The following is a 26,316-nucleotide window of genomic DNA, read 5'->3' on the forward strand; positions in this document are numbered from 1 at the left end:
TTTGTCCCATAGCAGCCATCCTCTGATATTTTGAGCTCTGTGAAATAATGGTAGGATAGTTGACTAGCACAGAACGACAGCATTGTGACAGTTGCATGATAATGTTGTAGTGATCACCGGCCAGCTGCACATTGATTAAATGATAGTCTTTCCTGTTGATGGAGGCTGCTGGCTCCAACCAACGATCATTGGTTGCCCTACTGACTACATGTGTGTAATCTATAATACCTTGCACTGCTGGGAAGCCAGCAACTACAGCCAAGCCCCCAGCCCTTTCCTGCTGACTGCTGGCATCCATTGGGAACCAGATGTAATCACTGCCCCTAACAAAGGCATTAGTGAGCTGCTTTATACATTTATGGACTGCAGACTGACTGATACCAGTAATGTCACTGTCAAAGCCTTGCAGGAAACGGAGTCAAATAAGTTGAGGGCTTTTACTGGCCCTATTTTTACTTGGCCTCTAATGGCTAATTCCTGAAATAGGCTTGAGTTTCCCGCTATATTAATAAAAATATCAGCACTTCAAGAGCAGCACGCAGCCCTTCACTGGCTGCTGGTAACGAGTGTTCTACATCCCGATCTTTGGTGCTCCCAACGTATCATGTACTATGCACCACAAAAGTATTCAAATGAGCTGACCTAATATTCTAGTCAAACACCAGTAGTGTTCTTAGTTTACAAGTTGTACATTACATGACAATCTTAGAGACATGGATTCTCAAAATAGTGCCATGTAGCACTGGTATTAACTTTCAACAGACCATATATATATATCAGCAAATAGCTGTGACATTTCAGAGAGACACAAGAAGAGCAGGTAGGGCTTAAGTGAATGCAGTAGAGATCTTTGGCAACATCAAATTCCTGTTCCTGTCAGTTTTTTCATATAATTGATTATGTTAGGACTGCAGTATATCTTCAGTGCTACTGTGGAGGAAGTTTAATTTGAAAAATGAATACATTTTTTGCCCAAAGTGTACCCATTCTATAAATATTTTTCTAAGAATATCACAAAAACATCTGTTAAATCTGTTCTAGTTGTTGGTATGCCAATCAAGATAAACACTGATGCTATCTTTTTACATAAGCACAACATGAAGAAGGTTGAGCCAGGTAACCTTTAAAGGAATTGGCTTCTGCATTGAGATATTTGAGGGTTATAGTTTTAATGTACAGTGCAGCTGTCTGAGATTAAGCAAATGTTAAGTTTGAGAGTCAGAACTCTACTCACCAGCAGAAAATTTACTCTATGACATAGTGAAAATTTATGGCACAAGCCTAAATAGTCTAGTTTTCTTTGTTTAATTCCCACTTAGGTTAAGCTGTTCCAATACAACAAAAGAGATTCCAATTCAATATTTAGTTGAACTGATCCAGCACACTGTTTAGAAAAGCCAAGTCAAGGTTCTGGTCCATTGATTAATGGACCAATTTTTCTCTCCAGCTGATGTGAACAGATAAGCTGTCTGACACTATTCCTGCAGGGGGCAACAGTGGTTGCATTAGAGTGTTCCTGAATGCCACTGCACTGCATTTCTTGCTCGCTCAGAATCTTCAGTCTGTGGTATACTGAACTAGAAATAGAAACCTACATTTCAGCTAATGAAACCCATCAGAGGAACACCCAGATGCTTTTATATGCTGCCAACAATTATTTGAGAAGTGAAATTATACATTACGTCTGTGGAATCTACAAATGCTAGTCTATAATAACAGCCTTAAGCTAAAATTAGAAAACAGAGACACAAACATTGCGGAGTCAAACGTCCTTGGATTTACTTAAGTTTCTTCACAAGCTTAATATTTGGTTAAAATAGTAAGGCTGCATTCTTCTCCTTTTAGGTTACAGGGCAGATTTGAGGAACATAAGGAAGATGGTGGAAGATATTATAAAGTTGTATGGGTGTGGTATGAGTTAATCATAATCTTCATTTTTACACTTAAATATAGTGGGCTATGTTAATGAGTAGGTGATGTCTCAAGGATTAAAATAATTGTTGATTTGAATGATTAGAACAGTAAATGTAAGCTAATGATTCCTAAGCAGGACTCGTTTTCAGTCCTGTCTGCATAGATCTACGTTGGAGGCCCTCTCAGTTGGGCTCCATTGGCCAAGAGACACAAGCTCATTTTAACTCCCTCCACCTGGTGGAAATGGAACAGTAATGGAGTTAAACTTGCAGTTGACTTACCGCTCTGTTCCTGCTTGCTTCCTGCCTGTCACCATATTGCCTCTGGAGTTTTCATAGGTAGCCGAGGCACCTGCCTGAAGTATGCTCCTGGAGCCACATTAATGTATTCAAATTGGGGTTCGATGGTGTCATTAGAACCCAAATCCATTTTAATTCATCAGAGTGGAAGTTCCACCTAGCGCTGAACTGGATTGGTTTTAAAACAGCAATCAGAAACAGTATTTAAAGGGACACGCACCTTCAAGCACTCAGATCATTGATATCTCTTTGCTATAGCATTGTTTGAATTCTCACAGGAGAGTTTGCTTTGGAGATTGCTTTCTTGAACATTTATTCTGCTTCTACACCCTCAACAAGCACAGGGCTCAAGATAGGTGTCATCCTGGGCACTTCAATTTGCAGAAAGAGGAGCTACAGGAGCAGCAACAGCTGCAGCAGGCTGGGCATCCACAAGGAGCAGCAGTTGGTCCTCTCAGGAAACAACACAAGGGGGTTGCTCACAGAAGGCCTTACACACCCCATAGGGTCTACAGGCCTAGAGTCACTTACCTGAGGAGCAGTGAATGAGGAAGTTGCACTTCTCCAGACAGGCTGTCATAGACCTGTGCAGCCTCCTGTAACAAGACTTACAGCCCACTTGGACAGGTGGCCACACATTGTCTGTGACAGTAAAAGTCACCATGGCTTTATAAAAAGGAGGGCCACCAGGAAAAAAATACTAACATTTTAATGGGGTCTCCCGAAGCATGTGTTAGAAATAAGCATTTGGTGTTTGAGCACTCTTCAGGTGCACCAGCTGCATTATGGGAAGGCCTCCTAATTTAATCAAGATTTTGGGACATTGAGCCCAGAAAGCTTTGAGGCCACAGGTTCTTCAGACACACTTTATTGCACACTAGGCAAGTGCTGAGCAGACTTCAGTGTCCCATAAGACAGCGACATATGGAAGCATTATGATGCCAAGAATCCTATTATCAGCCGTTATGAATACACAAGATCATTTATACATCTGGATATTATCATGATATGCACTTTTATACATTTGCACACAATCAGTATGTATGGACTGGTAACATATTGCCCTGGATTTTGCAGGCAATGACAAAGTGACAGTGCTCGCCGCTGATCTTGAAGAAAGCTGCCCACAAAGATTTAGTGGACTCTGTGGCGTTGATTTCCCCTTTTCCGATGTGACTTTCAATCTGGTGCCATCTGTAGGGGATCTGTGTCGTCCAGCAACAGTGATGTCATCAAGCAGGCTGAGCAGCCAATCAGATTGAGGAACTCTCACAGACACCAAACCAGGAAGTGTAAAACACGGATTATAATTCACTTTTTAATCATTTTATGGAAAGCAAAATAAAGATTGGGACATACACATGGGATTAAGATAGAAGCTGAAATATCATAAACAAACTTTAAAAGAATAAAATAAAAATAAATTTTTATTATTTTAAAAATCATGGGCCCTAAGAGGGCGCTAACGGGGCGCAAAGCAACTAGCACCTGCGCGCGGAGCCGCCAACGCCTCCCGCAAAATTCAGCGGGAGGTTAGCAGTGGTGGTAACAGTTAGTGCCCCGCGGTGCTGTGCGCCGGCGATGACATCATCGCCATGCGCAGCACCCTGCTCGTGCCCCGGCCGCGATCTTCGGTAGCCCCGCCAGACTTACCGCCAGACGCTATGTCCGACGGGGTCAGGGGAGCCTACCTGCGGCTGGGGCAGCGCAAATTAAAGGGGAGGTGCTGGGCGGCCATTTTTGTTGTTGGCCGCCTGCCAGCACCTGCCCCCTCTGCCGTCCCCAGCCTCCTCTGCAGCCCCCCCGTGGAGTGCCAGCTGCGCTCCCTGAGCCCGTCACTTCTCTTGAGTGCCGGGCTCTTTTGCTGGCACTCCGATCCCTGGTGGCCCAGCTATGCTCCGGGTCACGCTGCACTGAGCCCCTACCCTTTAATAAGGGGAAGGCCTGCAGTACCACGACGCGATGTGCCGCAGCGCCTGTAGCGCTGCGATATTCACTCGCAGCGCCCCAAGAGGAAGGTGGGGCGCTTCCAATAGCACCCTGCCTCCCTCTTCAGGCGCTACCAGTGAATTTCAGCCACGGGGCCTAAAAGTAGCATCCTGGCGAAGTTAGCGCCCCAAAGGGTGCATGGCTCAATTTTTCCCCCATGGAATTTTTATCATAGAATGGAGGGAATGACACTCCATACTTATAGAATGTGTTTTTTCAGTGCCAGAGAGGTTATTCAGCAGTAATTATGCCTTAGTACGCTGTTAAAAACTCAGTTACACCTCATTCAACAAGACTTAACATTTTCAATGGTTTTTACAGCGAGAATAGTGTGTAAAAGTTGAAGTTCATGTCAAATCACTGATTCTGTGTTGATTGCATCTGCGAAGACTGCAACAGCGCATCCTGTGGAGGAGTAGGTTATCACTGACAGCAACTTCCTGTTTCCGCGTTTAACTGCGCATCTGCGGATGCCAGAAGTTGCAGTCGGTTTTATACAGCGATCGCTGACAGTTTCATCGTCATTACAACCGCAAATTCTGGGCCATTGTTTAAATATAGAATATATCAGCCTCGAATTTAACTCAGGGCGGTATGGTGGGTGGGGGTCACCAGGTAGAGCAATAAACTCATATGCCAAAGCCCAGTGAGATTTTAGCTCCCAGGACTCATTTCCAGCGCACCGGAGTGGGAATTTTGGGCAGCAGGAGGCCACCACTGGGGACCTGTGTGAACGGTCCCTGGCAGTCAGATAAGTTGAGGGAGAGGGGAAGCCCAGGGCAAGAACATAAGAAATAGGAGCAGGAGTAGGCCATATGGCCCCTCGAGCCTGCTCCGCTATTCAATAAGATCATGGCTGATCATTGACCTCCACTTTCCCGCCCGATCTCCATATTCCTTGATTCCCCTAGAGTCCAAAAATCTATCTATCTATCTCAGCCTTGAATATACTCAAAGACTCAGCATCCACAGCCCTCTGGGGCAGAGAATTCCAAAGATTCACAACCCTCTGAGTGAAGAAACTCCTCCTCATCTCAGTCTTAAATGGCCTACCCCTTATCCTGAGACTATGCCCCCTAGTTCTAGACTCTCCAGCCAGGAGAAACAACCTCTCTGCATTTACCATGTCAATTCCCTTCAGATTCTTGTATGTTTCAATGAGATCACTTCTCATTCTTCTAAACTCCAGAGAGTATAGGCCCATTCTACACAATCTCTCATCATAGGACAGCCCTCTCATCCCAAGAATCAATCCAGTGAACCTTTGTTGCACCACCTCCAAGGCAAGTATATCCTTCCTTAGATATTGTGACCAGAACTGTGCACTCCAGGTGTGGTCTTAGCAAGGCCCTGTACAATTGTAGCAACACTTCCTTACTCTTATACTCCAACCCCCTTGCAATAAAGGCCAACGTGCCATTTGCCTTTCTTATTGCTTGCTGTACCTGCATACTAGCTTTCCGTGTTTCTTGCACGAGGACACCCAAATCTCTCTCAACTCCAACATTTGAAAGTTTCTCACCATTTAAAAAAATACTCTGTTTTTCTATTCTTCCTACCAAAGTGAATAACCTCACATTTCCCTCATTATTCTCCATCTGCCACATTACTGCCCACTCACTTAGTCTATCTATATCCCTTTGCAGACTCTTTGTGTTCTCCTCACAGCTTACTGTCTCACCTAGCTTTGTATCATCAGCAAACTTGGAAACATTGCACTCAGTCCCTTAATCTGGGTCATAAATATAGATTGTAAATAGCTGAGGCCCCAGCGCTGATCCTTGCGGCACCCCACTAGTTACAGCCTGCCAACCTGAAAAAGACCCATTTATCCCTACTCTTTGTTTTCTGTCCGTTAACCAATCCTCTATCCATGCTACTATATTACCCCCAGCCCTTATTTTGTGTAATAACCTTTTATGTGGCACCTTATCGAGTGCCTTTTGGAATCCAAATATACTCCATCCACTGGTTCCCCTTTATCTACCCTGCTAGTCACATCCTCAAAAAACTAATAAATTTGTCAAACACGATTTTCCTTTAATAAAACCATGCTGACTCTGCCTAATCATGTTATGATTTTCTAAGTGCCCTGATACAAGTTCCTTAACAATGGATTCCAGCATTTTCCTGACGACTGATGTCAGGCTAACAGGCCTGCAGTTCCCTGTTTTCTCTCTCCCTCCTTTCTTGAATAGCGGTATTACATTTGCTACCTTCCAATCTGCTGGGACCATTCTAGAATCTAGGGAATTTTGGAAGATCAAAATCAATACATCCACTATCTCTGCAGCCACCTCTTTTAGAACCCTAGGATGTAGGCCGTCAGGTCCAGGGGATTTGTTGGCTTTTATTCCCATTAGTTTCTCTAGTACTTTTTCTCTACTTATATTAATTACGTTAAATTCCTCACCCTCATTAGACCCTTGGTTCCCCACAATTTTTGGTATGCTTTTTGTGTCTTCTACTGTGAAGACAGATACAAAATATTTGTTTAACGTTTCTGCCATTTCCTTATTCCCCATAATAATTTCTCCTGTCTCAGACTCTAAGGGACCAACATTTACTTTTGCTACTCTCTTCCTTTTTATATACTTGTAGAAGCTCTTACAATCTCTTTTTATATTTCTTGCTAGTTTTCTCTCATTCTATATTTTCCCTTTTTATCAATTTTTTGGTCACCCTTTGCTGGTTTCTGTAACTCTCCCAATCCTCAGGCTTACTACTTACTACTAGTCTTTGCAACATTATAAGCTTCTTCTTTCAATCTAATGCTATCCTTAACTTCTTTAGTTAGCCATGGATGGATCACTTTTCCCGTGGAGCTTTTTGTTTCTCAATGGAATGTATTTTTGTTGAGAATTATGAAATATTTCTTTAAAGGCTAGCCACTGCTTATCTACCGCCATACCTTATAATCTGTTTTTCCAATCTTCCTTAGCCAATTCGCATCTCATACCTATTTAATTGGCTTGACTTAAGTTTAAGACTCTAGTTTCGGACTTAGGCAAGTCACTCTCAAACTTAATGTGAAATTCTATCATATTATGGTCACTCTGCATCAGAGGATCCTTTACTATGAGATTGCTAATTAACCCTGTCTCATTACACAATACAAGATCAAAAATAGCCTGCTCCCTGGTTGGATCCATGACATATTGTTCTAGGAAACTGTCCTGAATGTATTCCATGAACTCGTCCTCCAGACTACCTTTGCCAATTTGATTTGTCCAGTCTATATGAAGATTAAAGTCCCCCACGATTATTGCATTACCTTTGTTACAAGCTCCTACTATTTCTTGATTAATATTCTGTCCAACAGTATAGCTACTGTTAGGGGGCCTATATACTACTCCCACCAGTGTTTTCTGCCCCTTATTATTCCTTATCTCCACCCATACTGATTCTACTTCCTGATCTTCCGAGCCGAGATCCTTTCTCTCTACTGTTCTTATGTCATTCTTTATTATCAGGGCTACCCCTCCCCCTCCTTTTCCATTCTGCCTGTCTTGCAAGGGAGGTCCAAGGTTTCCTTGTGGGGTGCAGAATGACCCAGAAGGAAATAGAAAAAAAATAAAAACTTACCTTACAAACAACGTTCCCTATAAGTTGTGTGGCCGCGCAGCTCTCTGCTGGTCCCACGCAGCCTGGGGCCGGCTTTTTCAATGTTAAGATTCATGCATGCACGAAACTGTGAATGGGCCGTGCAGACCCTTAAAGGGGCCATGTGAGCCCTTAAAGGGGCCGCGCACCCAAAACAAATTAGGGAAAACATTGCTTATAAGGCTTCTTCTGACTCTGGCTCTGGCTCCAGTTCCCGGCAGGTTTGGCTTGGTGGGAAAACCAGCACTGCTCAGGCCTCAGGTTAAAATTGCAGATCGGGCCCCGATGATGTCTTTGGTGCTCAATCTGCATATTTAAAGAGGATCCCGCCGGCTTGGTGCGGGTGTACTTGCTGCCTCTAATTTAAAATTGCAGTCAACCATATCGGGGTGGGAAGGAGTTGGAATGCCCCCCCGCTCCATTTTATCTGCCCCCTCCCCATCCACCCACCCCCCCAGCCTGGCAGAAATCGATGCCATAATTAATATGGTAAATACCAGTAGTACTGCATATTCTTCTGATACTTACATTTCCAACATCTTCAAGACACAACCTCCCAAATAATTCAGCTAGGCAATCAATTGTTTCTCATAATATTTCCTACTATTTGATTCACACTGCATGCTCCTACTTTATGTTTGGCTTTTAAAGATAGTAGCTGTGGGGGATTACGACAGGATGATTTCATCCATAATTTGCCTCCTGTTTGTAAATTTGCACATCAGTCTTTCATTGCACATTCTTGCTAACATTTAACTGCAGTGGTACATTGTTTAATACATGCATTTTTAACTATTACTTTAATTTATGTCTCTACGTGTCCTATGCTGCTACTTTACCATAACATTTATGCCTTACCTTTGTGTTCTATAAGTCATGCCACTTCTTCTGGACCTCGAGCCAGGTCTTCCGAGTTGTTTCAGTGAACCATAGTCCTGCTTGGTACCTTCTTTGTTTATGTAAGGGATGTCCTCTCCCATTGAAAATGGTTTTACATTTCTCCTAGTAGAGCTTACTAGTATGTCCAGAACCTAGTCAGTAAAATGGCTTTCCTCAAATTTCATGGAGCTATTTTTCTCCAAAATTGTACACGGCGTACAAAAGCAAAATACTGCGGATGCTGGAAATCTGAAATAAAAACAGAAAATGTTGGAAATACTCAGCAGGTCAGACAGCATCTGGATTAACAGAGCTGGATTAACAAACTTTTCGACAATTAATCCAATGAGCCTGCTCATTAGTTGCTTGACAAACATTCAGGGATCATTAGCACCAGTGTTTCACGGTTAGCTGGTTTTTAGTTATGAAATTGCACACTGAAGAATTGTATATTTCTAAAACTCATTTTTCTGTGGTTTCATTACTAAATCATTAAGAAAAATAAGCAATTTTTCATTTTTTTCCCAGAGGAAATTTGGTCTTATTTTTTCCCCAATATTCTCATCTCTATTTTCTTACTTTCTAGCAGGCACTAGCTTATTCTGGCATATGGTTTCATGGCTGGTGACGATCCTCCAGTAACCTTGACCAAGTAACCATTTGTCATGTGTGAGCCGATACGGTGAGAGTCAAAAGAGTATTTGGCTGTCGGAGAATTATAGCCTGTCCTTACTGACAATCAGTTTATATTCAGGAGTCACTGAACAGCAATCAGAATTGGAAACCCCTAGTTGTGATTTCCCCAGCCCCCGCACCCCCACCCATAACCCATAGGTTCTGAGGCCAATTGTGGTGGGCTCATGCTGCCCTGGCTGAGATCAGATAACTGTGTGGCGTTGCCACATTGGGGAAACACTGTGTGTATATATGTAGATAAACCTGTATAATCCCCTTTTAACTGCTGTATTCCCCTCCCCCCACAAGACAGTTGCAAGCTGAGAGGAATAAGGCACGTTCAGACTTGCCTGCTGCTGAGAGAAGGAAAACCAATCAGGTTCCAGCAGGTGACCAATCCGTGAGTCATCACAGGTTCGTGGGCTTTACGAATTGAGTACTGTATTGTGAGAGTTGGAGTAAAGACCTATTTCTTGTAGCTCGCTGTGTTGCCTATTTCTTTACGCGGGAGACCGTAGTCCCCCACATTGGTGACCCCGAATGTCGGCGGCCGAAGCCCCCGACTCACGCAGCCCTACAGAGGCCAGCAACGACCCGATGGCAACCAGCAGCAGCCTGATGTCGGCCGGCGCCGCGTCCTTGAAGCTCCCCACCTTCTGGGAACACCAAGCACCAGCTTGGTTCGCGCACTCGGAGGCCCAATTCACCCTTCGCAGGGTTCAAGACGATGAAGAAAGGTACCTCCACGTCGTCTCAGCACTAGCAAGCTCTACCACCGCCGAAATTCTTGACCTGCTGGGGAACCCACCACAGACCAGCAAGTACTCAACCATTAAGGGCCGCTTGCTGCAGGCTTACGGCCTGTCCAGGGAGGAGAGGGCCCGCAGGCTTCTCTCACTACCAGGCCTCAGCGATTCTACCCCGACCCAGTTGATGAGCCGGATGCTTGCGCTCCTGGGCTCTGAACCGCAGTGCTTCTTGTTTCGGGCCCTTTTCCTCAGCCTGCTTCCTCAGCAGGTACAGACTGCCCTCGCGGGGTCCCCGATCACGGACTGCGTACAACTGGCAGCCGCCGCGGACAAAGTCTTCGCCATCGCCCAACTCGGCTGTGCAGCCGCGAGGCTCCCCGACACCGCCGAGCGCGCGCCACCACGCCAGGCCGCAGAACTATGCTACTACCATGCGCGTTTCAGCCACAAGGCCCAACGCTGCAGAGCACCCTGCTCTTTTGATCAAACCAAGATGGCCGCCTGGCCTAACGCACCAGCCCCGCGCCGCCGCCTAGGCCCGCTCGACCGCACCCCCGCCGCCACGATGGCCATCGGCACTGCAGGTAAACTGCTGTACATAACCGACTCTCTTTCAGGGCGCAGGTTCCTTTGCGACACCAGAGCCCAATGCAGCATAATTCCTGCCTCCCAGCTCGACATCCAGGCAGGCCGCAGCGGCCCACCCCTCGTGGCGGCAAATGGCGCAGCCATCGCTACTTTCGGAAAGCGACGGGCCGAGGTTTGTTTCAACGGCCAGCGATTTACGTGGGATTTTGTGACGGCCTCGGTGGCACATCCCTTGCTGGGCGCCGATTTTCTTTGCGCCCACGGACTCCTGGTCAACGTCCGCAACAGGCGCCTGATCGACGCAGCAACTTTCGCTTCACTGGCCTGCCAGCAGAGCAACAGCCCGGCCCTCGTCGGGTCCTGCTCCGCCCCGGTGCATGACGACTACGCCCGCCTACTCGCAGATTTCCCGAGGCTCACACAACCAACCTTCTCAGCTGCGGCAGCCATGTATGGGGTCGAGCACCACAACGCCACTACGGGACCACCAGTGTTCGCCCGAGCCAGACGCCTGGACCCAGCCAAGATGGCGGTGGCCAAGGAAGAATTCGCCACGATGGAAAAACTGGGCATTATCCGCCGCTCAAACAGCCCCTGGTCGTCCCCCCTCCACATTGTGCCCAAGCCGGGCGGTGGCTGGCGCCCCTGCGGTGACTACAGACGGCTCAACGATGCCACCACGCCCGATAGATACCCCATTCCGCACATCCAAGACTTCTCGGCACACCTAGCAGGAAAGTCCGTCTTTTCCAAGGTCGACCTGATTCGCAGCTACCATCAGGTCCCCGTCCACCACGCAGACGTCCAGAAGACGACGGTCATCACCCCCTTCGGACTGTTCGAGTTCCTGCGCATGCCCTTCGGGCTCAAGAACGCCGCACAGGCCTTCCAACGCCTCATGGACTCCGTCCTACGGGACCTGAGCTTCCTGTTCGTCTATCTGGATGATATCCTCATGGCCAGCACCAGCAAGGCCGAGCACATTGCGCATTTGCGCTCCCTTTTCCAGCGCCTCAGCCAACACGAGCTAATCGTCAACCCGGCCAAATGCCAGTTCGGAGCAGCCCAAATTGACTTTCTCGGCCACAGAATCTCGCCAAGGGGAGCCATTCCCCTACCTTCCAAGGTGCAGGCGGTGGTGGACTTTCCCCAGCCCACCTCGGTCAAGGCGCTGCAGGAATTTTTGGGGATGGTCAATTTCTATCACCGGTTTGTGCCCAAGGCCGCCGCACTCATGCGCCCCCTCTACGAAGCCACCAGGGGCAAAACGGGCAAAGAGCAACTCACCTGGTCCAGCGAGATGGCAACAGCTTTCCACCAGACCAAAAGCGCCTTGGCCAACGCCACACTACTGGCCCACCCCATCCCGGGCGTCAAGACCGCCCTCACCACGGACGCCTTGGATTACGCCGTCGGCGCCGTCCAGCAACAGTGGGTCGAAGGCGCGTGGCAGCCACTGGCATTTTTCAGCCGACAGCTGCGCAAGAACGAGCAGGCCTACAGCACGTTCAACAGAGAGCTCCTGGCCCTGTTCCTGGCAGTCTGGCACTTCCGTTTCCTCCTGGAAGGCCGGCCGTTCACCGCATTCGTGGACCACAAGCCGCTCACTTTCACCATGGCCAAAGTAACCGAACCCTGGTCCGCGCGCCAACAGCGCCAACTCAACTTCATCTCGGAGTTTACCACGGACATCCGCCACGTCGCCGGCAAGGACAATTTGGTGGCCGACTGCCTCTCAAGACCCTCGCTCCACGCAGTGCACCTGGGCGTCGACTACGCCAGCATGGCGAGAGACCAGGCCGCCGACACGGAGATCCAGGCCCTCAGGACATCAACCACCAGCCTCACCCTGACCGACATCCACTTCCACGCAGCCGGCACAACCCTCCTGTGCGACGTCTCAGTCCCCTCGCCTAGGCCGGTCGTCCCATCCGCTTGGCGCAAGCGATTTTTCGACATCATCCACGGCCTCTCACATTCAGGGATGCGTGCGTCTCAGAAACTCATGTCCGCCAAGTTCGTCTGGCCTGGACTCCACAAGGATGTGAGAGACTGGACCAACACATGCGTGGCGTGTCAGCGCGCTAAGGTCCAGCAGCACACCAAGGCGCCATTGGAGTGTTTCCTGGTGCCCGAGAGGCGTTTCGACCACGTCCACGTCGATCTGGTAGGCCCCTTGCCGCCGTCGCACGGTTTCACACACCTGCTCACGATCGTCGACCGCACCACCAGATGGCCCGAGGCGATTCCCCTCGCCTCCACCACCACGCCCGACGTCGCGCGAGCATTTGTCTCGACATGGGTGGCCCGGTTCGGCGTGCCGACCGACATATCTTCGGACAGAGGCCCCCAGTTCACCTCCCACTTGTAGAATGCCATCACCGCCGGCCTCGGCACCAAGTTGCACAGGACAACAGCCTACCACCCGCAAGCCAACGGGCTCTGCGAGCGCTTTCATCGTTCCTTGAAAGCCTCCCTCCGCGCCAGCCTGGCCGACACCAGCTGGATCGACAAACTACCCTGGGTCCTCCTGGGATTGCGCACCGCGCCCAAAGAGGACCTCCGCACCTCCGCGGCCGAGATGGTCTACGGCCAACCGCTCAGAGCACCAGGCGGCTTCCTCCCCCTGACAACGGAGCCGTGGTCGGCCGCCAGACAGCTTTCCCTGCACCAGGACGCGGCCCAGCAATTCTGTCCAGTGCCCACTTCGCAACACGGCCCGCAGCCGTCCTACATGCCTCGAGACTTACGACATGCGCAGTTCATCTTCGTGCGCCGGGACGCGCACAGAGGCCCGCTGCAGGCACCATACACCGGCCCCTTCCCAGTATTGGAGACGGGGGACAAAGCTTTTCTTATCGACGTCGGCGGGAAGCCGGACCTTATTTCAGTAGACCGCCTCAAACCGGCGCACCTGGACCTCAGCTTCCCGTTTCGGCCGGCTCTTCCCCCACGGCGGGGCAGACCTCCCGCGTTGGCGGCGGCCCCACAAGAGGACCAAGACACGCCAGAACCTTACTTCCCGGCCGCCGCCCCACCTTCAGCGGCAGCCCGTCCAGCCAGCCCACCGGCAGACCAGCCACCAGACCAGCCGACGAACCAACCGGCCGACCTCCCAGACAGCCCTCCTCACACGCCAGATGGCTACTACAGCCACTACGGCCGCTTGGTCAAACCTCCGCAGAGACTGACTTTTACAGTTAACAAGGATTCTGGGGGGGCGTATGTGGCGTTGCCACATTGGGGAAACACTGTGTGTATGTAGATAAACCTGTATAATCCCCTTTTAACTGCTGTATTCCCCTCCCCCCGCAAGACAGTTGCAAGCTGAGAGGAATAAGGCACGTTCAGACTTGCCTGCTGCTGAGAGAAGGAAAACCAATCAGGTTCCAGCAGGTGACCAATCCGTGAGTCATCACAGGTTCGCGGGCTTTACGAATTGACTACTGTATTGTGAGAGTTGGAGTAAAGACCTATTTCTTGTAGCTCGCTGTGTTGCCTATTTCTTTACGCGGGAGACCGTAGTCCCCCACATCTGGATCATAGAATAGGGATCAAGCACGGGACCTCACTGGTATGTATTGCTCAATGCCACACCACATAGTCGGTGTAAATAAATAGTTAGTTGGAAAATGTTGTTAAATGAATAAAAAGCCACAGTGCGGACACTACGGGCTGGATTTTCATTGGGCAATGGAGTCGGGATTGGAGGCGTGTGGGGGTTTAAAATTCCAAAATCGGGGGTCCCAACCCCATCCCGCCCCCAACCCGCCTCCATGCCAGTTTCAAAGGAGGCAGATACCCGCCCCGCACTGGGACCCGCCTCCCCGAGGTGGGAAGGGGATTAGTGCCAATTAACTGCCTGTTAACAGGTAGTTAACAGGCAGTTTTTAGCCTAATCCCTATTTTCATTGTTGAAATGTGGGATTCCTGATGGCTCCAAACCACGGCAAGTTAGCGAGGCGGGCCGTCAGGATGAAGGGCTTGGAGGAGTCGAGATGTCCGGTGTTCAGGTGAGTGATGGGTGCATGAGTGCAGAGGTAAGTGTGTTTTGTCTGTGTAAAGAAGTTCTACTAACCTTTACTTACCTTTACATCCTTCCTTCCTTCAGGTCTCGGGAGTCCCTCATCTCACCGGCACAGAAAGCAGAATGGCCGCCAGCTGTCAAAATCTGCAGCCTCTGCCTTCTGTTCTGGGGAGATCTCTAAATCATCCTGAGAGGAAGGAATTAACCTGGAGTACAGACTGTCAGTCAAACAGCTGTGAAATGCTGATATTTCATCTGTCAAAAGGTCTTGACAGATGAAATTTTAATCTGTGACGTCACTGTTATGTTCATAAATAAATAGACGTTTTCATTATGAACAGCTAGCTTGAGCTAATCATTTATTCAGCCATGTGGACTAGTATACAGGCATCCATCTTGACTACTGCCTTGTGGGTAGCCCACTACTAAACATACCGCTCCACCTAGTGTACCATTCTAGAATGACATGTTACTGATCATTACATCCCCCTTCCTTAGAGGTTAAACAAAATCAATATCAATCAATCATAACGACATAAACATCTTCACAACAGTCAACACATTTTCAAAGCTTTACTTTATGAACTCTAAGTTTTTCATTCTTTTATTATAGTTTTCTTTGTGCTCAAAGAATAAGTCTATCAGGCTTTTTTACTTCACGTATGGATCTTCTCAGCACAGGTAAGTCTGATGTGTTTTCATGAGAGCCTGTATGTGTGCTTGGGTTAGATTGTTCTGGTGGTGAGTGACAAGATTCAGTTGCGGCATTGTCATTGATTTGCTCTTGGATAGTTTCTTGTGTTTTCAGGAGGGAACGGCGGTTCCTCCTGAGAATATGTCCTTCCTCAGTTCTAACAGTGTATGACCTTGGTCCTACTTCCTCAAGAACTGTAGCTTTCCTGTCCCATGCATCTGGATCCTCAATCCTGACATCATCCCTTGTCAATGGTTTCAGAGTTTTGGATGACTTGTCATAGTGTGATTTCTGTTTCAGCTTTAACAGTTGAAGTCTTTGTCTCAGTTCCTTACTCTGCTTTTCTTTTGCACAGCAGGGTAGCGTGGTGCGCAACTTGCGACCCATTAGGAGTTCAGCAGTTGAAGAACCAGAGTCTAAAGGGGAAGCTCGATAGCTCAGCAGGGCGAGATAAGGATCAGACTTGCTTTCTGTTGCTTTCTTCAATAGCTGTTTGAGAACTTGAACACCTTTCTCTGCCTTACCATTTGACTGAGCATACAGAGGACTGGATGTGATGTGTTGAAAGTCATAATGTGCTGCAAACTGTTGCCACTCCTTACAGTTGAAGCACAGACCATTGTCGCTAACGGCAATCCTGGGAATTCCATGTCTGGCAAAGATGGATTTCACATGCATTATGACACTGCTTGCTGATGTGCTTGAGAGCAGCGCCATCTCAGGATAGTTAGAATAGTAGTCAAGCACTAATAGATAGTCTTTACCATTCAAATGAAAAAGGTCCATACCAACCTTTTGCCATGGTGCTGTTGGTATGTCAGCTACTATCATTGGTTCCTTTGCTTGTTTGTTTTGGTGTTTCTGACATGTCTCACATTTGCCTATCATGTTCTCAATGTCCTTATTTATGCCAGGCCAATAAACAGTGTCTCTTGCTCTCCTTTTGCATTTTTCAATTCCGAGGTGTCCCTCATGAATCCTTTTGAGCATGTCTCGACGTAGAGCCTGTGGAATGACTATTCTGTTCTGTTTTAGTAATAGTCCATTTGCGACACTCAACTCTGACCTAATGTGATAGTACTTTGAACAGGAACCTTTTGGCCAACCATGATGAATGTTCTCTATTACTGTTTGTAACACTGTATCTTTTACTGTTTCTTCTGCTATTTGCTTTGATTTTGTGTCTGACACGGGCAGCGCAGCAGTGACCATACTCACATGAACATCCACATCTTCCTCAGTAGAGCTCACATGACTCATTGTGGGTGCTCGGGATACTGCATATGCTAACACTATGTGTTTGCCTGGTGTGTAGATTAGTTCAAAGTCATATCTTTGCAGCTTCATCATGAGTCGTTGAATCCTTGGAGACATCTCATTCAGGTTTTTTTTATGATGGCAACCAGTGGGCAGTGGTCTGTCTCAACTGTGAAGGTGGGAATTCCATATATGTAGCCATGGAACTTTTCTAGTCCAACTACCAAGCCGAGACATTCCTTTTCAATCTGGGCGTATCGACACTCAGTATCAGTCATAGACCTGGAGGCATAGGCAACAGGCTTCCAATCTTCACCCTCTGCTTGTAGCAAGACCGCGCCTAGGCCATCTTTTGATGCAGCCATTGACACTTTGATTCTCTTTGTTGGGTCAAAGAAGGTGAGTACAGGTGTGGTTGTCAGCGCTGTTTTAAGGTTCATCCACTCTTGTTGATGTCTTTCCATGTGAACTCATTTGTTTTATGTAGCAGGTCTCGCAGACAGGCTGTCTTGGCTGACAAGTTAATAATGAACTTTCCAATGAAGTTTATCATCCCCATGATGCGTAGCACTCCTTTTTTGTCAGTGGGTCGGGGCATGTTGAGTATGGCGTTTACTTTTTCCATATCTGACTATTCCTTTACCAGATAGATTATCTCCTAGGCAAGTGACTTCCTGGACGCCAAACTGACACTTGGCTTTGTTGAGCTTCAGTCCATTCCGGCGTATGCTCTGCAGCACTTTAGTCAGTCTCTCATTGTGTTCTTTCAGTGTGGAGCCCCAGGTGATGATGTCATCAACATAGACCCGAACTCCTTCCAGACCTTCAATTATGTGTTCCATCGCTCTATGAAAGATTTCAGGTGCAGATATTATCCCAAAAGACATTCTGAGGAAACAATACCTGCCAAATGGTGTGTTGAAGGTACAGTATTTGGTGCTCTCTTCATCCAGTTTTAGTTGCCAAAATCCTTGTGAGGCATCGAGCTTTGTGAAGTATCTGGCACCTGACATTTCACTGGTGATTTCTTCTCGCTTGGGAATCTGGTAGTGTTCACGTTTTATGTTTGCATTTAAGTCCTTTGGATCCATGCATACTCTTAGATCATTGTTCTTTTTCTTTACACATACCATGGAGTTAACCCAGTCTGTTGGCTCTTCGACTTTCCTGATGACTCCTAGTGTGGTCATTCTGTCCAGTTCTTTCTTGAGCCGGTCACGCAGGGGTGCTGGAACTCTCCGTGGAGCATGTACCACTGGCTGAGCATCCTCCATTAGCTGGATCTTGTAAGTGAATGGTTGAACTCCAAATCCTTTGAACACATCCTGGAAATTACTCACTACAGAATCCACTGAGTCATCTGGTCTGCTTATGGCACAGTTTATACGGTAGATTCTCTTGACCAGTTCTAAGTCCTCACAAGCTTTGTCACTTAGTATTGAATCAAGTCCTTCAGCCACAACAGAAAACATGAGATGATGCACTTTGTCTTTGACTGTCACATTAAGTCTGTCACTAAGCTATCTATTTTCTGTCCATTATAGTTCTTCAGTAGTACTGACTTTTTCTGTATTTTGGGCTTTTCTTTCATATTTTTAATGTCACTCATACTGATTAAGTTTGCTTTTGCCCCAGTGTCTAGTTTCAATGTAACTAATGCTCCATTTACCTGCAGTGGCATTATCCATTTGTCCTCTTTTACTGCATTAACTTTATGTTCAGCATTGTCCATTCCTGAGGGCTGCACATTTTCTGTATCCTTTTCGATATTGTCACATGACACCATTCCTACAAAAAATGTCTCACTTAAATCAGTGTCCTCAATCACATTGACTTGTTGCCCCATTTTCCCAAAGGCAGGGCATTGTCTTGACTGGTGCTGGTAACCACAGCGTTTACAATTAAAAATTCCATCCTCCGATTGCTTTGCATTTCTGCTCTGCCCATGTTTCTTCCTCTTGTAGGACACAGCACTGACAGCAGCACAGTCACTCATTACAGTCGCATCATTATTAATTTCACTGAAAGTCTTTGCGTGCTGCCGAGCTAGCTCACTGGCATGGCATATTTTCACAGCATCCTCCAATGTTAGTTCGGTTTCTCTCAACAAACGTTCCCTGACTTTTTTTTATCATGAATACCAAACACAATCTGGTCACGAATCATGGATTATTTCAGTTCAGAGAAATTACATGTCTGTGCTTTCAGTTTCAGATCGGTCACAAAGCTATCAAAAGTCTCATTTTGCTGCTGTGTCTGTGAACGGAACACGTACCTCTCATAGGTCTCGTTCTTTTTGGGAGAACAATGTGTATCAAACTTCTTTAGCACATCGTCCATTTTTTCTCCGTCCTCCTCTTGATCAAATACAAACGTATTAAATACCTCTATCGCCAGTGGGCCTGCAACCGTGAGCAGTCACGCTATTTTCCTTGCGTCTGGCTTCGTACCGAACCCAATGGCAGCAATGTAGACTTCGAATTGTTGTTTGAAAGTCCGCCAATTGCAGTCGACATTCCCCGTGAGTTTCAAACCATCTGGTGGCTTCAAATTCTCAGTGTCGCATTTCACAATATTCAGCAGATATTACCAATCCTGGTACCATGTTATGTTCATAAATAAATAGAGGTTTTCATTATGAACAGCTAGCTTGAGCTAGTCATTTATTCAGCCATGTGGACTAGTATACAGGCATCCATCTTGACTACTGCCTTGTGGGTAGCCCACTACTAAACATACTGCTCCACCTAGTGTACCATTCTAGAATGACATGTTACTGATTATTACAGTCACCTGTTGCCGGGTGGCTCTTAATTGGCCTGCTGAGCCCGCTGGGCGGGCTCAACAAGGTCAATCAAATCAAAATCACGTGGGTTGGCTAGAATTCGATGGAGGCGGGACTACAACCCCAAACGTTGTAGTCCCGCCTCCTACCCAACTCCTCAATAAAAATCCAGCCCTACTTGTCCCAGGATAAAAAAAACCTTCTATTGTTTGTGTTTGTGCAGCTCCTTTTCTCTTTAATGTTTTGGGTCAATAGTAAACATTGGCCAACAGGGTTCTGCTGGTATTACTATTTGACCAGCAGAGAATGTTGCACATTAGCATTAGAGAAGTGACTCAGTTGATACATTCCCATGTTAGAATTAGTTCTACCAGCAAACAAAACAAAAATCTCAGTAACATTAGCCTAGCCTAAGAAGTAGAACTAACCTGTAATTGTCTCTCTTAGTTTTAGGTGGAATTAATAATAAACATATAATACTCCTGAAGAAATGACCCTGGATTTGAATTAGACTTGATTTTACTAATGTTGACACCACACGAACAGGTTCAGATGAAGTGATATGGTTTCAGAGTAATTACTTAACTGTGCCTTCCATTACTGCATGTGATCAGAGTAAAATTACCAATCTGTAGAGATTTTATGTGACGAATCACATGAGCTATTCGTATGTATCTGATCACACACTCCTGCTTCACAGGACACCTAAAATTTTCTTCGAAGAGACAATAGTGTTTATTCTGATCCAAGATCAGAACATAATTCTGAATCGTTTACGCTATGATTTGTTTTTGTAAATTAACTGTAGATTTGCAACAGAAATGAATTTTCACCTGTAGTGTCAACAATACTTTATTGAGCCAGATAGTATCAGAGGTGACACCAGATGACTTCCTAGAGATGGTGTGGCCATTGATTGACATATAATGAGTATGCTTCACGTTGAATTCTTCAGTGGGTTTCATCAGCTAAAGGAGGATTAGTTTTAGATGGGCTCAGTCCTTCTAATGTCAGAAATGGTATGCTCCAAAAGTTTTGCTTTTACATGATGAAGGGTTTAGATAGAGTAAATAAAGAGAATCTGTTTCCAGTGGCTGAAGGGCCGATACCAGAGGACACAGGTTTAAGGTGATTGGCAAAAGAACCAGAGGTGACTATTAGTATTTTCTGTTTTATTTGCTTTTCTCCAAGCAGAAATGTCAAGGGCATGGCTCAACCAGTAGTGGCATTTTCGAGAGAAAAACACAATACAATCTAACAAATTTGTAGTGCTCTGGGTACAGAGTGTATGATGCATTGGTAGTGCACGAGGATGGATATGCCTGAACTGATGCTTTGGATGGTTAGAGTGAACATCAACTGGGGGCCAGCTGAGAAGTCTGTGCAATTGTTTGTCTACTTAGCAAAGAAACATAGAAACATAGAAGATAGGAGCAGGAGTAGGCCATTCGGCCCCTCGAGCCTGCTCCGCCATTCAATGCGATCATGGCTGATCATCCAAGTTCAGTACCCAGTCCCTGCTTTCTCCCCATACCCCTTGGTCCCTTTAGCCTTAAGAAATATATCCAACTCCTTCTTGAATATATTTAATGAATTGGCCTCTACTGCCTTCTGTGGTAGAGAATTCCACAGGTTCACCACTCTCTGGGTGAAGAAATTCCTCCTCATTTCTGTCCTAAAAGGCCTACCCCTTATCCTTAGACTGTGACCCCTGGTTCTGGATTCCCCGACCATCAGGAACATCCTCCCTGCATCTAGTCTGTCCAGTCCTGCCAGAATTTTATAAATTTCAATGAGATCCCCTCTCATTCTTCTAAACTCCAGCGAGTATAAGCCCAATCGACCCAATCTCTCCTCATACGTCATTCCTGCCATCCCAGGTATCAGCCTGGTGAATCTTCGCTGAACTCCTTCCATGGCAAGAATATCCTTCCTCAGATAAGGCGACCAAAACTGCACACAATACTCAAGATGTGGTCTCACCAAGGCCCTGTACAACTGCAGCAAGACATCCTTGTTCTTGTACTCAAACCCTCTCGCTATGAAGGCCAACATACCATTTGCCTTCCTAACGGCCTGCTGCACCTGCATGCTTACCTTCAGCGACTGGTGCACAAGGACACCCAGGTCTCGTTGCACTTCCGCTTCTCCCAATCTATTGCCATTCAGATAATAATCTGCCTTCCTGTTTTTGACACCAAAGTGGATAACCTCACATTTATCCATGTTATATTGCATCTGCCATGCTTCTGCCCAATCACCCAACCTGTCCAAATCATCCTGTAGTTTCTCGGCATCCTCCTCACAGCACACACGCCCACCCAGCTTTGTGTCATCTGCAAATTTGGAGATATTACATCGAGTTCCCTTGTCTAGATCATTAATATATATTGTGAATAGCTGGGGTCCAAGGACCGATCCCTGCGGTACCCCACTAGTCACTGCCTGCCACTCGGAAAAAGACCCGTTTATTCCAACTCTTTGCTTTCTATCTGCCAACCAGTTCTCTATCCAAGTCAATACCTTGCCCCCAATCCCATGTGCCTTAACTTTACACGCTCATCTCTTATGTGGGACCTTATCGAAAGCCTTCTGAAAGTCCAAATACACCACATCCACTGGTTCTCCCTTATCTATTTTACGAGTTACATCCTCAAAAAATTCCAGTAGATTAGTCAAGCATGATTTACCTTTTGTAAATCCATGTTGACTTTGTCCGATCCTGTCACTGTTTTCCAAGTGCTCTGCTATTACATCTTTTATAATGGACTCCAGCATTTTCCCCACTACCGATGTCAGGCTTACCGGTCTGTAATTCCCCGTTTTCTCTCTACCACCTTTTTTGAATAGTCGGGTAACATTAGCTAACCTCCAATCCATGGGTACTGTTCCAGATTCCATCGAATGTTGGAAGATGTTCAGCAATGCATCTACTATTTCTAGGGCCTCTTCCTTAAGTACCCTAGGATGTAGATTATCAGGCCCTGGGGATTTATCGGCCTTTAATCCCATCAATTTCCCTAACACCATTTCCCTACAAATACTGATTTCTTTCAGTTTCTCCCTTTCATCAGACCCTATGTTCCCCAACATTTCCGGGAGGTTATTTGTGTCCTCCTTTGTGAAGACAGAACCAAAATATGTATTTAATTGGTCTGCCATTTCTTTGTTCCCCATTATAAATTTCCCTGATTCTGACTGCAAGGGACCTACGCTTGACTTCACCAATCTTTTTCTCTTCACATATCTATAAAAGCTTTTACAGTCAGTTTTTATGTTCCCTGCAAGCTTTCCCTTTCTTAATTAATCCTTTTGTCCTCCTTTGTTGAATCCTAAACTGCTCCCAATCCTCTGGATTACTGCTTTTTTTGGCCAATTTATATGTCCTCTCCTTGGCTCTTATGCTATCCCTAATTTCCCTCGTTAGCCACGGTTGAATCACCTTTTTTGTTTTATTTTTATGCCAAACTGGGATGAACAAATTCTGTAGTTCATCCATGCGGTCTTTGAATGTTTGCCATTGCCTATCCACCATTAACCCTTTGAGTGACATTCTCCAATCAATCCTACCCAATTCGCGCCTCAGACCATCGTAGTTTCCTTTATTTAAATTCAGGACCCTAGTCTCTGAGTCAACTACTTCATTCTCCATCTTAATGAAGAATTCGATCATATTATGATTGCTCCGACCCAAGGGGCCTCATACAACAAGATTGCTAATTAATCCTTTCTACATAATACCCAGTCTAAGATGGCCTGATCTCTGGTTGGTTCCTCGACATATTGGTCCAGGAAACCATCCCGTAAACACTCCAGGAATTCCTCCTTAAAAGGTTTTAAGACTGGCTCTAACAGATGATGCCTTCAGTTTAGTACCAGGAACATGTACTTGAAGAGGAAAAATTTGCAGGGCTATGGGGAAAGAGCAGGGAAGTGAGACAAATTGGATAGCTCTTTCAAAGAGCCAACACAGGCACAATGGGCTGAATGGCCTCCTTCTATGCGGTATCATTCTTCTGATACAGTGTAAGAGTCACAGAAGAACTGTTTTATTCTTGTGGTAATATTTAATCAATATTTATTTATTTTTATATCTTTTAGTAATTTGCTGCCGGATATAATTAAATAAGCAAATAAATTAGGTTGAAATTTATATTTTTTGAAATTAGGTTGAAATCATGTTAACTGCTGCTAAAATTGAATCTTAGCAGCAGTTAACACGAGATGGCACTCCTACGTAACTGTACCTGAGCTTGATGTTCTCTCCTTACCACAAACAAAGCAACTCATATGATGCAGCTGTCAGTCAGAGGCTACAATCTCAGACTACTACTAAAAGTTATGTTTATTTTACATTTTTTACATAATAACGAGACTTTAAATAACATCATGTACTGTTAGCAGATTTCCCGTGGTAATTGTCGCAACAAAGGGTTGTTAGTCCAGCGATAATAACTCCGCCCAGATTCAGGTCCGAGTGTTTTTTAAACATACAAGCTTTAATATGCATTGACTAATAACAGTGATACGCTTATCAATTACTTCATAAAAGGTGATGAGTCAAAGAAGAGATGATGAGTCGAAAGAAGAGATGAATAAGGCTTTTATTAGCTAAGAGGCCATGCTTCTTCGTGAGTGACTGAACAAGTCTGAACGAAACCCACACAGTGGTGGGTGGAGTCAGCTGAGGCATGCCTCCATACACAGCGCCACCCAGAGGTGGCAATATACAATACAGTGGTTTACCACATTCACCCCTTGTTTAATGTGAAGTCCGGCGGGGTGAAGGGTACTACAAGTTAAGTCTATCAGGAGGCCTTGTCTGACGTCCTGATCGTCGTGGTGGCGGCGGTGGTGTTGCAGCATCCGACGTCGGGTCTGGTGTCTGGGTGGTTGGCGAAGATTCCTGGGGCTTTGGCATGCCGTCTGCAGGGGTTGGGTTGGGAGGGGTGGTGGGGGATAACAGTGGTAAGGGGGATAACGGTGGTAAGGCGGATAACGGTGGTAATTCAGGGGTACCCGAGGGTGCGAGATCTCGTATGGAGACCGTGTCCTCCCGCCCGTCTGGGTATGTCACCCAGGCATACTGGGGGTTGGCGTGTAGGAGGTGCACCCGCTCGACCAGGGGGTCTGTTTTATGCGTCCTCACGTGCCTCCGCAGTAGGACGGGCCCAGGAGAAGTCAACCATGCCGGTAGCGAGGTTCCCGATGTAGACTTCCGGGGGAAAACGAACATTTTCTCATGAGGGGTCGCATTAGTGGCAGTACAAAGCAGTGACCGAATGGAGTGAAGCGCTGCAGGGAGGACCTCCTGCCAGCGGGAGGTCGGAAGGCCCTTAGATTTTAGTGCTAAGAGGACTGCCTTCCAAACCGTCGCGTTCTCCCTTTCCACCTGGCCGTTCCCCCGGGGGTTGTAACTGGTGGTCCTGCTCGTGGCGATACCTCTTGTTAGCAGGTACTGCCGAAGTTCGTCGCTCATGAACGATGAGCCCCTGTCGCTATGTATATAGCTGGGGAACCCGAACAGAGCGAAGATGTCATTCAGACACTTGATGACCGTGGTACTGGTCATGTCTGGGCAAGGGATGGCAAAGGGGAAACGGGAGTACTCATCAACTATGTTGAGGAAGTACACATTGCGGTCAGCGGAGGGGAGGGGCCCTTTAAAATCGACGCTCAGGCGTTCGAAGGGGCGGGTGGCCTTGATCAGGCTTGCTCTGTCCGGCCTATAGAAGTGCGGTTTGCACTCGGCGCAGATTTGGCAGCTCTTGGTCATGGTCCTGACCTCCTCGATGGAGTAGGGCAGGTTACGGGATTTGATAAAATGGAAAAACCTGGTGACCCCCGGGTGGCAGAGGTCATTGTGGAGGGACTGCAGCCTATCACTCTGCGCGTTGGCGCATGTACCACGTGATAGGGCATCTGGGGGCTCATTGAGTTTCCCTGGCCGATACAAGATATCATAATTGTAGGTGGAGAGTTCGATTCTCCACCTCAAGATCTTGTCGTTCTTGATTTTACCCCTCTGCTTATTATTAAACATAAAAGCTACTGAACGCTGGTCAGTGAGCAGGGTAAATCGTTTCCCGGCCAGGTAATGCCTCCAGTGACGCACCGCTTCTACAATAGCCTGGGCCTCCTTTTCGACGGAGGAGTGTCTCGTCTCGGGGCCCTGGAGGGTCCTTGAGAAAAAGGCCACGGGTCTGCCCGCCTGGTTAAGGGTCGCGGCTAGGGCGAAGTCGGAGGCATCGCTCTCCACTTGGAAGGGGATGGACTCATCCACCGCGTGCATTGCGGCCTTCGCGATATCGTTCTTGATAAGAGTGAAGGCTGCACACGCCTCTGGTGTCAGGGGGAAGGAGGTGGCTTTGATGAGGGGCCTGGCTTTGTCTGCATAGAGGGGCACCCACTGGGCGTAGTAGGAGAAAAACCCCAGGCATCTCTTCAGTGCTTTTTGGCAGTGGGGAAGGGGTAGCTCCATTAGGGGGCGCATTCTGTCGGGGTCGGGCCCGATGACTCCGTTCTCCACCACGCAGCCGAGGATGGCCAGGCGCTTGGTGTGAAACATACATTTTTCCTTATTGTACGTTAGGTTCAGCCGTTGGGCCGTACGGAGGAAATTTGCTAGATTAACGTCGTGGTCCTGCTGGTCGTGGCCGCAGATGGTGACGTTATCCAAATAGGGGAAGGTTGCCCGCAGCGCGTTCTGGTCAACCATTCGGTCCATCTCCCTTTGGAAGACCGAAACCCCGTTGGTGACGCCGAAGGGGACCCTAAGGAAGTGGTAGAGGCGGCCGTTTGCCTCGAAGGCAGTATACTGGCGGTCCTCATGGCGGATGGGCAGCTGGTGGTACGCT

At 47.0% G+C, this 26,316-nt stretch overlaps 1 long non-coding RNA gene across 1 annotated transcript in view; it reads right to left on the reverse strand.

Moving 5' to 3' along the window:
* The window catches only part of LOC147120298 (uncharacterized), a 151,116-nt gene that overhangs the window by 62,666 nt on the left and 62,134 nt on the right, over positions 1-26,316 (reverse strand). The window contains exon 2 of the long non-coding RNA XR_015078160.1: positions 8,664-8,933. This is a non-coding gene — a long non-coding RNA (uncharacterized LOC147120298). The remainder of the gene's footprint in view (positions 1-8,663; positions 8,934-26,316) is intronic.

This window comes from Somniosus microcephalus, chromosome 4, assembly GCF_052327205.1.
Source record: "Somniosus microcephalus isolate GS21.2 chromosome 4, FLI_Smic_1.0, whole genome shotgun sequence".
In the NCBI taxonomy this organism is placed as follows: Eukaryota; Metazoa; Chordata; class Chondrichthyes; order Squaliformes; family Somniosidae; genus Somniosus; species Somniosus microcephalus.